Genomic DNA, 14,135 nt, shown 5'->3' on the forward strand with positions numbered 1-14,135 from the left:
CATAAGAACTTTAGAATTGATTGTGCGACATGGGAGAGACTGGCACAGGATGGCTCAACATGGCATGCCCACATCAGAAAAGATGCTGTGCTCTATGAGCAAAGCAAAATTGAGGTAGCTCAAGAGAAACATAAGATGCACAAACTTAGAGAATTCGTCCCAAAGGTTCACACAGACTATTTTTGCTCAACCTGTGGTAGAACATTCTGAGCTCCTAGTGATCTGATCAGCCACAGTCAGACACACTAAAACTTGATCCTGACATAGGGATGTAATTTTGGTCCTCTTCAAAAATGGACAACAACAATTCCAAATGTCCAACAGAGAGTCCATAATGCAGGCCTTGTGCTCAAAAGAGAGACTAGGGTTGGGTATATAGATATGGAAATCACCTACATGAAAATAATAAATGAAACCATCCGAGATCACCAAATGAGATGTAGAGAGAAAAAAGAAGAAATTCCAGAACAAAGCCTTAATGGACTTCCACAATTAGGGGCCATGACAAAATGGAGATTGAAAAAGAATAGTTAGACATATAGGAGAAGAATCAAGAAAGCAGTAGGAGGTAATAGAGAAGAGAAGATGATTAACAATGTCAAATGCTCCTGAGAGGTCAAGAAGGATTAGAGTCAATAAAAGGTCATTAGATCTAGCAATTATGAAACCATTGGTTTATTTGGAAAAAGCAATTTTCATTGACTGATGAGATTGGAAGCCAGATTGCAGAAAGATTAGAAGAGAGTGAGATCTAAGGAAGTAGAGAGGCATTGAACATAGATAACTTTTTCCAAAAAGTTTAGTGGAGAAGAGAAGGGTAGCTCCTAAATGTATACCTCCAGCCCTAGACTCAGTCTAGGAGCTTCAGGTCTCCATCCTTACCCCTTTGCACAACTCTGACTTAATAATAACTCATATTTATAGGGTATTTTAAAGTCTGTGAAGTGCTTTCCTTGGTGAGATAGGCATAAGTATTGGTATTATACTCCGAACTTTATAGATGAAGAAACTGAGTTGAGAGATCCATTAATTTACCCAGTTCTTATTGCTCCTAAGTGTCTAAAGTGAGATTCAAACCAAATTCTCCTGACTTCAGGTCTAGTGTTCTATCTATCCATTATACTACCTAGTCTTATAACTCAACATGTCCAAAATCTAAGCTATTATCTTTGTCCTAAACCTACTTCTATTTCTGATTTCACTCTAACTGTGCCATTACAATTCACTTGCCCCAAATTGAATGCAATCTTTCACCTCTAAGCTTACCAGGATAATGATCATTGTCAGGGGAATCAAGATACTAGAATTATCCATGTCAACAAAGCAGAGTTTTACCCATTGTTCACAAGAACCATGACGTTTTGATTTAGCATTGAACACACTCATATGTGTGTGCAGAAAGTGGTCAGGGGAAAGATACAAAGCCGTGTCTCTTTTTTTTTTAATCTCACTTCAAATTTGAATCAGTTACCAATTCTTATCAGTTCTACTCACATAACATCTCAGCATTCATCCTTTTACCTCTATATCCCTTGCCACTAACCTTGTGCACACCTTCATAGTCATCCACCTGGAATATTGTTGTATTTTTTCTACTTTATCTTCTTTACAATTCAACCTTTGTACCAATACTAGACTAATCTTTTCTAAGCCTAGATCTCTTTATGCTGATCTTTTGCTCAGTTATCTTTAGATGGTCCTTATCGGCTGCCAAATAAAGTAGAAATGTCTATATCTAGTATTCAAGGCCCTCCACAATCTGCTACCACCCTACCTTCCCAGTCTTAGAGAATGTTACTTTCCTTCTTGAACTTTATGCTTCAGCCAAACTAGTTATTAATGTTTCCCCCTAATGCCTCCTTATGTTTGCTCACACTGTTCCCAATATGTTGAATGGCCTCCCTTTCCCTCTTGACTCAATGGATTTCTGACCATACTTTACAGTCTTATTAAATGTTACATCTTCCATGAAGTCTTCTTTGATCTGACCTGTTAGTAAAGATCTACATTGTCATCCAAGACATCACAGGGTACTTTGCTTTATAATTCTCTAATGTGCTCATTGTGAACTATGGACGTGCTAGCCATTTATATGTATGCTGTATCCCTCTACCACGCTCTAATTTTTTGGAGAACAAAGTTTAACTCAATTTTTATCTCCTGTAGCAACTAACACAGAGCTCTGTACATAGTAGCTACTTTATAAATAGGTCAGGTTAAATTCAAATTTCTTTTTTTAATATTTTAATATATTTTGATGACATATTATATCACATCAACTTCTTCATTTGTCAGATCAGGAAACTGAGGCATAGAGAAGGTAAGTGACTTGCCCAAGGTTAAAAAAATAGTAAATAACAGAACTAGTTTTATAACCCAGATATAATAGCTCTCTAACTCCAAATTCAGCCCTTTTTCCACTACACTACGCTGATATTACTATTTCCAGAAACATCAATATTGCAGGCACTTATCATTCGTCCTAGGCTCCTTTAGCCCCTTCCCTTAAATAGATTGACAAAAAGGCCATCATATATCTCACATATCAAGGGTTTTTGTTGCTGTTGTTTTTCTGTGCCTTCACACCCCCAGGAACCAACTTTCCCCAGTCCTTCCCTTCTCCCCATCAAGTGCCGTGCACAAGGTTGTGCTAGGAAATAAGGAATCCCCAAAGGCCCTAGCCAAGGTTGTGAACCATCAGAACCTCCAGAGCAGGAGTTCTTAACTTTTTTCTGTGTCATAGATGCCTTCTCAAAACAACTTTTAAAACAATTTTAGGAAATGCTACACTTTAGTTAGAGGTTAGGGGAAGATTTATTTTTTCCCTATCCAAATTCACAGACTCCCTGAAATATGTCCTTAAGTCAATGGAACCCAGGGTAGAAACCTTACTTCAGAACTCTAAGAAGCTGAGCTTATTAGAGCAGAATTAATCCCTCAGAATTGGGTCCTGCCAATGATTTCTACCCCCAAATAACACCAAAGGCAGGAAAGGGAGGTCCTAGAATGACTATCCCAAGAAGAGCTGTTGACCAGGGTTTTCTTCTCTGTTTACACCTTGAGCATCTTGAGGAAGCTGCTAAGTGAGACTAAAATAGAATGTTATGCTTACGAAAGAGAAACTAAAGGCCTGGTTGATTTCTACCAGTCAGGGCATCTGAGTTCAAATCCTTCTTCTAATGCACCTTATCTTAGTGACCTTGCATGAGCAATGTATATAAATCAAGGGGATTGGATTATACAACTTCTGAGGTCCCTTTGAGCTTGAAATCTATGATTTCCACCTAGGAACCTCTTCATATCTTTGCAATAAAACTGCCTTGTTTCTAACTATAAATGTCTTGTGTATTTTTTTTTCTTTTTGAGAACCCTTAAACTCACTAATTTCCTTAGGACTAAGTAAAGGCACACCCTTCTTTTAATTATGTTTACCTGTGTATATGTATTACTTTCCCCACCACAACCCTACCACACACCAGATTTTAAAAACAAACCTTAAATAAAATTTAATTCAGAAATCTCTCAAGCTAGGAAATCAGACTGAAAAAAAAAACACCTGGGAAGAATAACATTTTAAATGAAAAGACAAAACAAAACACTGAAACCAGCTTTAAAGGAAATGGCTGTCTTAGCTATATTTAAAGATTTATTTCTACTGAGTAAAATGTCACACTAAATAAAGAAGGAAATTTCTCACAGCAATGACATCACAAAGTTTCAACATACTTTTCAGTCTTCCCTAAAAGGTAATTTATTTTGGAATCCTATTCTGTTATCCCACCTCATACATAAATATTCACCTTTTTTTCCAATTTTATGGAATCATATTTTTTTAGAGAATGAACAAAAGAAACAGTCATTAGAATGAATGTTTTAGCATCTTATTTAATTTTTTAAATGTACTTAGTATTTTATTTTTCCTGAGTTAACAATTTTTAATATTCATTTTTAAACTTTGAGTCCCAAATTCTCTCCCTTCCTCTTCCCCCCCACATTGAGAAGGCAAGCAATTCAATATAGGTTATACATAGCATTCCACTTTTATGAGAGGGAACATGGCTTTGAGGATAGATAAATAGCCTAGGGAACCAGGAAGACAGATTCAATTCCAGGCTCTGATATCCACTGGCTTTTTAACCCCTCAGCAAGTCACTCAAACTCTCACTGAAACTATCTAAGCCATTGCATGGAAGATGACAACCTGCAATGGTAGAGAGAGCTTCCTCATCTGGAAAGTTTCTAATTTTAATAACAGTCCCTATCCCTTATCAATGGTGTTAATCTCAAATAAGGAGGTTGTGGGGGGACACTAAACTAATAAAATACCTATAGGCTTCATGTTGACTTAGAAAACCACACATCAATATTATCTATGTTCTATTGTATTTTTATTTATTTTGTTAAATATTTCCAAAGCACATTTTAATCTGGTGGAAGGGTATTTAACCCCTCTGCCTTACTCCATACTCTCATAAATAATTCTTAAAATAACACAGCGCCTTGTACACAGTAGGTGCTCAATAAATGTTTGTTGACTTTAGTCATGCTTATCTTAGCTACGTATATGATAAAGTGATAGTTTGTGGAGCAACCAAAAATAATATAATAATTTGTGATTTTTAAAATATTTAGCCATCTTTTCACACCTTCTCATCTATAAGCAACAAGTATATATGCCCAAAGGTAATGAAATTTTCAAGTCAAAGGTTTTAGCTTATGGAAATCTACAGCACCAGGGCATACAAGAATAGTCAATTTTTTTACTTTTTTTTGGAGGGGGGGTGATCTATGATTTCACTTATGTAACAAGCTCCCTGTGAGAGAAACACCCAGTCAGAGCTCCCTCCCAACCCACCCCAACATCAATGCAGATGAGCCTCTCTTCTTCAATTTAAATTCTTATAGAGATATCTAGAGAGTTGAGAGGATAAAAGATGTACCCATGGTCACCCAAACTGTTTTTGTCAGAGGCAAGACATGAACCTATCCCTTACTGATTCCAAGGCCAGCTTGCTAGGCACTAAATGAAGCTGTCTCTCTAATAAGTCCATTTTCTGGTTAAATTCCAGAGGATATGATTAGCTAGCACCTGCTGGGACACAACTTGGCAAGTAACATCAAAATATTGTCATTTCATTAACATTGCAAAAATGTTTAGGCAATGATCTATGTTTCGGAATAAATCATCTAGAAAAAATAAAACACATGAAATTCTTTTGATTCTTCAATCAACTTATGAAGTGCCTACTATGAGCCAGGTACTATGCTTGACACCCACAAGCAGCTTATATTATATAGAAGGAGGCTTGATTTGCTGATTTCCCAGCTCCCTCCACCCCCCTTTATCAATTCAGCTCCTAAAACATTAATTAAGCACTTGCTACGTGTAATGAGTATAAAGACAAAGCCATAAGGCTCTTTCTTCAAGAAGCATGCATTCTATATAAGGCAAAGATCAGTTAAGGAAGGGGAGAGCACTAAGAAGGAGGGGAGAGAGGTGGAGAAGAGATAAGGAAAGACTTCCCATGGAAGGTGGCACTCAGGCAGAGCCTTGATGGAAACAGAAGTTAAAATAGGGTACCTAGCAGGCATGAGAGTGGGACAGACTAATTAGCATAGAAACATTCTATGGAATATAGTGGCTTGGAGAATTTTGATCAGAATGTAAAGTATGTGAAAGGGAGTTATGTAAAAAACAAAAATTAAATCTTTGGAAAGGTAAGTTGGAGTTTGAAGAGGTTTGGAAATCCATGTCTCACCAAAGCCTCTCATCAGTAAATATAAACACCTTATTCACTTGCATTGACCTTTTCAATTTGGACTGGGCCAGATCCAGGGGTGTTAGAGGAAACCTCAGTTCTGTGTCATAGCATAATTTTTCTCACATATAATTTATCTGTCCTGCTGGTTGTATATAGATGCACTATATACATAGAATATATATATGTATATATGTGTGTGTGTGTGTGTGTGTGTATGTGTGTGTGTGTGTGTGTGTGTATTTACTGTAGCTTAGTTTACCACTGTCTTACAGTGATTCTCTTTCAAGCAGCTGAGCTGGAGGGCCCTCAGAAAGATGCTACCAAAATACAGCCCTACCCTATGTGTCTATTGAAGTGAAGTGTTTTTCATAGTAGGTGTTCCCAGGATACTGTATATAAATTAAATTTCTAAAACTCAAATTATATTTTAAGTGCCCCAGGGAGTTCATATTTAAAGAAACCCTGCTGTGTATGCTCTTATATAAAGTGAAGAGAACAATCATGTCCTCTTCTATTTTCTTAAATGGGTCACACTCAACAGAATACTACACTGTTACTCAATTGCAGTTCATAAATAATTAGGTGAAAGAGCTCTTGCTATTCTTCTATGAGAAAGTGCAATTGTATAAGTGAAACATCTCAGACCCCAGCCATCTGTACCCTAAATGGATAGTTTTCTGGTATAAGGTCTTCTCTGTGAAAACTAGGCACCCATATTCATATTTAAAGGCATCCTGATGTGAAATATTTTATAAATAAATAAAAATCTCCTGTAAAAAAAGTTCCCTAATCTGTCTTATTAAAAAGAGTACAGTATAATAAAATTATCTGTGCAACACTAGACAAGAATTAGATGGCACACATCTGAAGTTGCAATAATAAAGTTGATAACAATACCTTAAAGTTTGTTTTCAAACATTTTCATGGAATCTAATAATAAGGGACTTCAGAGGATATCTAGCCAAACTCTTATGCCCCAAATATGAATTCAGGCCTCTGTAAGATCCCTGGCAAATGTTGGGAGTGGGAGAAAAGGGGAAAGATACTTCCAAACATCATGTTAGGTCATCCCTACAAATGTCTAAAAGGGAGGAGAAAATCCCCAGTCTTGCCTTGGTGTTTGTGAACAGGTGGAGAGAGAGAAAAATGAACTGAGATTGCTCTGTGGAGCCATTCATGTGCCTAAAATTGAATGGGAGTGGAAACAAAGATTGGAAGACTGGAGGGTTTACAGAGACTGAGGAAAGCCAAACCCTGGGTGAAGATCGAAACAAAAGAGGTCAGCAGCTGTTTGAAACAAAGCCATTGTGGTAATATCAAATGAAATGCCACTTGACCCAACCATTTATTTTTGCTTCCCTTTCTTAGAGTAATTACTAATGAAATCTCTTAAGTTTTAAATTTTCTCAGTCCTTTCTTTTCCTTCCCTTGCTCAGCTTGGCGAGCAGCAGATGGGAGGCAGAGGAGGAGAAGGCATAAGAAAGGTTACAAGCTGTAAAGATCGTGCTGCTTTCTATTCAAAAGCCTATTGTTTTACTGTTTGTTTGGGTTTCTAGGCTACCTAATTATGTTAAATCATATGGCTACTGTTAAGAATAAATTATTAGGTCCCATGAATTAGAGTTCAAGTTTCCAGACAGTCCTCTCAGTAGACCTCTACTGAACATGGAAACTAGCTTAGTCACACCTGGCCTCTCGGAGCTCTGGGTTCCTTAGGGAGAAAAGGGAGGGAGAGAAGGATTTCAAGGTAGCCAGAGTGCCTTCTAGGGACCAAATAATATAACTGTACCCCACATAGCTAGGTAAGTGATTAACTGATCATATGAAAGCCTCCTGTATTTTCAGAAAAGAGAAGGATTCTGAATATATTACTATAGTATAAAAACCTGAGGCACTCACCAGCCCCACTACCTGTCACACTTATGGGGGGGGGAAGTGTTAAACTCACTGACCTATAGTTTAGAGAACACAATTTCTTCCATTGCTTACCAAAAAAATAAATAAATAAATAAAAACTCCCTTTTCCATTCATTTTCATTCCTCAAAGTTAGCTACAAGGTTATGTCTGTGACTTTCTCAGGCACAATCCTAGAAAATGGCAAGGAGACTTACAGCTTTATTCAGCCTGGAACTGAATCAGGATTGCCATCTCATCACAGATGGACCCATATGGTATAACTTCCCCAGTCCTCTACTACAGTGCATGAGACAGCCAAGGTAAGACAAACACAAACTATACTGAGGCTCCTTGTAACCTTCCCAGAAGTTTAGTATAATAACAAAACAAACACAAAACAAATAGAGGAGAACTCCTATGACACCAATGATGGGGTCATGGGACCTGAACTCCTAAAAGGAAAAGACCATGTTTTTGAAAGCTACTTAACACCTGAATTTTCCCATACACTTCAGTAGCCCTGATCACTGGTGCCTCTGTCCAAGGTGTCTGGCCCACCCCAGCCCACCCTGATTACTTAATTGGCTTACTTGATATTCCTTAATGACCAATCTCAAAGCCTGCTAAGATGTTGTTAGCTGTTCTAACTTTTCACTGTAGCCTTAGCCTGGTTACAGCCAGGACTACAGGGAGGGGCAGACAATGTTCTTGCTCCTCTAGATCATAGAGGCCAGGCACAAAGCCTTTCTTTTCGAGGTCTTGGAGACTGACCTAGGGGCAAATCTCAAGAAAGTCCCACTGAATGGGGTTGAAAAGATCTAGGGGCCATCAGGCTGGAAGAGAAGGGGGATCTTGCAGGCTGGGGCATGGAGGTAGGGAGTCCCTCTGTGAAAGAGGATCCCAGAATGTATTAAGCCTCAGCAAACCAAAAAGGCACTTGCAGTTTTCTAAATCCTAATTGGACATACACTTCTAGATAGGGTGTCCATCCCCTATGTGGCAAAAGGTGTGCCTGGGTCCATGGCCTCAAACCTAACTGCTGGACCAAGAGCCTGAAAGCATCAGGCTCAAAAAGCACCTTCAAGCCTTTCTAGGTGCTTGGAGAGTGACCCCAGCTGCACAGTGAAAAAGAGATAGAGAAAGAGGAGGCTTACTAGCCTTGACTGGAGAGCTTGAAGGAGTCAGGCAGTTCCCCATAGAGAGCCACCAATATGTGGGGTTTTGGGGTTGCTGGGAACCCCAAAATGCGAGAATAAAAGATAGATCTGTTGAGGTTTAGGGGTTTAAGGGTGAAGGTACCCCAAAATCATGACACACAGGTCCTGTCCAATAGAATTCGACCCATGCCTTCTTTCAGCCAAAGACAGGGTTTATTAGAACATTCGCCATATTGACCAGACTCTGAAAGGAATCTGAATGTTAGTGAGCTATTGGCTAGATTATAAGAATCTGAGCACCTTAATGGAGATGAGGTGGACCTTATATACAGAAAGTCTGTGGGAGGGATCTAGGAGTGGCCACATAGTTTGGGGTAACTGGAGGAAGAGTCTAAGGAATACCTGGGAGTGGCCAGTAAGCTGGGGTGAACAGAAGAACTGGGACCTGGACCACATGGCAAAGGGAGAATGGAATCTATTTAGCATTAAGGGCAGGAAGTGACCAGGGGCCACTGTGGGGGTAATAGAACTGAATTGGGAGATTGGGCTTGGGAGATTTGCACAGCCACAATGAAAGGCCAGTTAATAGGATTATAGCCTCAGGTGAATGCCAGAGATTTGGCTAGGTAGGAAAGTCCAGGGCTTTTCCTTTTTGGGGTCCAGATCCCAAAGACATGGTCTTTTCCTTTTAGGGGTTCAGATCCCATCCCCATCAGGTTTGCCTCAAAAGAATTCCACCACTCAAGCCTTCTTTCAGTCAAAGTAATAAGATTTTATTATTCACCCATTAGGTGGGCAAGATTTCTAGTAAATCTAAGAATTTGATAGGGACAAGACTGATACTTTTATACAGAAAAAAAACTAGGGAGATCTGGAGGGGATTAAGGAGTGGTAAATAGCCTGGGGTGGTCTGGAGGTAAAACCAATAAGGGGGTCTAGATGGAATTAAAAAGTGTCAAGTAAGCTAATTAAGTAATCAAGGTGGGCTGAGGTGGGCCAGATGCCTTGGGCAGAGGCACCAGTGATCTGGGCAACTGAAATGTATGGGAAAATTCAGGGACTGTGTTGCTTTCAAAGATACGGTCTTTTCCTTTTCGGAGTTCACATCCCATGACCCCATCACTTGGACAAGCTCAAACCTGACAGTTATGTTCCCATACAGAAAATAAGAGTATGTAACTAAGAATGAATACAAAAGAATCGTGCAGTCTGGGAAGAATGGTATTAAGAAACCTAAGTGGCAAAAAGGCGTTGAACTTACGGGAAATATTAAAGATCATAATGATGCCTTTTAAAATTATGTTAAGGGAAAGACAAAAAGACAAGAAATGAAAAGCCTTACTTCCTTGGGATGGGTGGCAAAATGGAACCAGATAACAGATAAAAAAAAATACAATAACTTTACCTTGATTTTGCTTTTATCTTCTTCATAAGCAGGAATGATAGGCTAGAATGAATGGAAATGGCGGTTAAGCAGGAAAAGAAATCTATTATATAGCTCATGCCAGACAAAAACACATTTATTTATTCATATTTTACATTATATTTTATTTTATGTTTTCATATTACATTACATATTTTATTATATTATATGTTTAATCAACTGCATAAGTAGACTGGTAGATCAGGAAAATGTTATAAAAACCGCATGTTTGTATTTTAGTAAAACATTTGACAAAAGTCTCTCATGCAAGCCTCAGGAACAATATGGAAAGATATATGGGTGCGGTCATAACACAATTAGGTGGAATTGGAACTTTTTGGATGGTCAAGCCTGAAAAGTAGTGATTAATGGGATGATGTCAAGTTGGAGGGTAGTTTCTAGTGGACTTAGGCATCTGTCCTTGTTCTTTTTTCTGTTTAACATTTTTATCTATTCTTGTTCATTCTTCATTCTTGAAGAGGACCAATGACATCGTGAAGGTGATGTCTGGACTTGCCAGTGAATTGGATTTCACTTAAATCCAAGGCAGAGCTGCACAAAGTGATCAGTCTTACTCTGTCCTCCAATCATTGAACTCCAGTGGCAAAACAAAAGTCAATACAACTGGTGATGGTCTGGGATGCAGTGCATAATGTTGGCCTGTCTAAATTAAGGTCTTTCCCAGGCCTCAGACTGTCTGCAGCAATGCCCATTCGATGCCTAAGGGGTAGATAAGAATTGATACAAAGGATGGTTTAATGCCCTACCACAAAATATCTCAAAATTTCTGTCAAAAACAGAAAATAATTGTTATTTTATACTTATTCTAAGCCATCAAAACCTAAATAATGAGTCATAGAGGCTTGGGGTAGGGCCTATTTATTGGCAATTCAGTGAAAGCCAGAGGGATTTGGGTTTAAGGGTTGCTCCCTTTGAAACACAATGGACTGGTCTATAGAATCAGACTCCTATAAAACCATCATTTTTTTTAAAGCCCATTTTTTTTTCTTCACAGCTATATGTCAAGAAATCACAAATGAAAACTAAATAGGACAAAAAGTGAATTGTCCCAGCTTTTAGAAAAGATGTAGTCTCCCAACCCCAAAATATCTTACAAAACATAAGCAACCAAGAATGTATATTCCAACAGACAGACATCCACACGTAAAGATATGGTGCCCCAAATGGAGAAAGGGAACACATGTGTCAAAGAGCTATGCTTGTGTGTGGCTGCAAGGAAGACAGAACAGACTTCTCTAGCTTCATCTTCCCAGACTTATCTCCAAGAGAGACTTTTATTCCTTCCAAGTGCTTTTTTTTTAAGAGTGGGGTTCTGTACATCTTCAGTTCTTCCAAGGTGGCATGAGCCAAAGAGAGGTGTAGCCATTGCTCTCCAGGCCCGTGCTCTTGTCTGAGAGCTACCACAAGCACTCTTTCCTGTCCAGGAACCATGACTAGGCCCCTGTACTCCACCTGTAAAATGTGGATGATAATAATGGCACCTACCTCCCAGGGTTGACAGCATCTGTTATTAAGAACTTACCACATTGCTGGGAACTATACTAAGCATTGGAGAAACAAAGGCAAAAACAGGTTTTTTTGCCTTCAGGAGCTCAGATTCTAATGGAAGAGACAATTACTAAACAACTACATAACAAAGATAGAGACAATACAGGATAAATTGGAGGTAATATTAGAGGGAAGACACTAGCAATAAGGTGAACTGTAAGACTACGTGTGTGTGCATGTGTGTGTGTGTGTAAATGATCAAAATATCTGCAGGATGACAGCGGTGAGGATCCAGAAGGCATTCATGTCTGAGCATCAAGTTTGAAGATAATCAGAAGGTGTAAAGAATGTAGTGTGACAGCATTAAAAAAAAAATCTTGACATAGTAAAAGAAAAGGTCAACAAAATGTAATTAATAAGATATATAAAGTTGTACCTTTAAGTTAAGAAAACCAGCTTTACAAGTACAGGAGAGTAAGAGAGACGTGCCTGCAAAAAAGCTGCTGAGTGAAAGCTGGATCAGTAATCAACAGAATGACATGGCAACCGAAAAGCTAATACTAGTCTGGACTAGAAACAGCATCTACAGCAAAGCAGGTAATAATTCTATTGTATTCTGCCCTGGTCAGATCACATCTACATCACTGGGCTAAGAGCTGCATTTTAGAAAGGATGTTGAAAAACTGGTGCTCCATCTAAAGAGATCAGCTATTATGGTGAGGGGATAGAAGATAAAATATTTGAAGAATTGTTCATATTTAGCTTGGGGAAGAAAAGGGCTTAACAGAGGGCATTATAATAAGCCTCAAACACTTGAAAAACTATTATGAGGAAGAAGTATTAGGCTTTACCAGCTTGGCCCTAGAGGCTGGAACTAGAAACAGTAGGTAGAAGTCAGCACATGTAAAGTACTTAATAAATCCTTCTTAGATTCCATGATAATGAATGGGACAATAAGAGAGCTTCATGGAGTCCTCAATGAATTTATTCCATTAAGCATACATGAAGCACATCCCAGGAGGGTACTAAAATAATTTCCAAATGTTATTGATATACTACTAGATTAGAAATTTTTCACTAAAAGAACTCAGTGGAGCCTTAGAGTCAGAAGGGATTAGGTAGGTTTGATTTGGGAGTGATTAGTATATAGAGATGGTCTTCAGTTGAGGGTTTTTAAGAAAAGGAAGATCCAGTTACCTTTGCTGATGTTAAATAGATTGACATGGCAACAATAAACAACTCTGTTACTTTGAAAATATTTCCCCATTAAGCATAAGAGAGATAACCTTAGGTAAGGCTCTGTGATGTAATGTGGTCTAGGTGATGGGGTCATGGAACCCGAATCCCTAAAAGGAAAAGACCATGTCTTTAAAAGTAACCTAGTCCCTGAATTTTTCCATACATTTCAGTTGCCCAGATCACTAGTGCCTCCTACCAATGCATCTGGGCTCACCCTAGCCCACCTTGATTACTTAATTAACTTACTTGACATTCCTTAATCCCATGTAGACCCCTTCTTGGTTACCCCAGGCTATTTACCACTCCTTAATGCCATCCAGATCTTCCTAGTCTTTTTCTGCATAAAAGTATCAGTCTTGTCCTTATCAAATTTGCAAATTTACTAGAAATCTTGGCCACCCTGTTGGTATATAATAAAACTTCATTACTCTGACTGAAAGAAGGCTTGAGTGGTGGAATTATTTTGAGACACACCTACCCTGAACCTTTGCATTTTGGAGTTCCCAGCAACCCCAAACCACAACATAAGAGCTCTACATTGGTCTCCTTAGATGCAACTTTAATGAAAAAAACAATTTTAAATGAATCATTACAATTTATTTTGCAAATATTATTATATTTCATCATCACTATAGTCCTCTTAGGGAGGAAAGACATATAGCATGATGCATATTTTATAACAAATTAATACAAAACACTCAGAGAAAGAGCCCTGGACCAAAACTGAGAATATGTGAACTGTTCATCTTCAGACTGAAATTACTTAGCATCAATGTTTATGTTTACTTGATATGAAAGCTTGTCAAGGTCTCCATAATTTTTTTTCTATTTCTTCATTCTCTGCAACAAATTTAGATACATAAACTTCCACATGTTCTTTTTACCTGCAGTTAGTATGAATCCTGAAAGGCAAAATTACCATATTTCCCATGAGCTGATTTTTTTATTGATCTTCATTGCCAGATGAAGTCAAATCTACCTATCAAGTCTTTTATCTACCTATCAACCAACTCATTTCTATGAGGAGAAGCTCTGATCCATCCTTCCACTTAGCTGCAAATCCTTTATGTTCTGATTTCCTTTGAGTAGATCTGTTATCTCTCCCCATTTCCTAACCATTTTATAATCTTTCAGGTAGTGTCAAGTAG

This window comes from Phascolarctos cinereus, unplaced genomic scaffold (genome assembly GCF_003287225.1).
Source record: "Phascolarctos cinereus isolate Bilbo 61053 unplaced genomic scaffold, phaCin_HiC Scaffold_726;HRSCAF=1367, whole genome shotgun sequence".
Taxonomy (NCBI): domain Eukaryota; kingdom Metazoa; phylum Chordata; class Mammalia; order Diprotodontia; family Phascolarctidae; genus Phascolarctos; species Phascolarctos cinereus.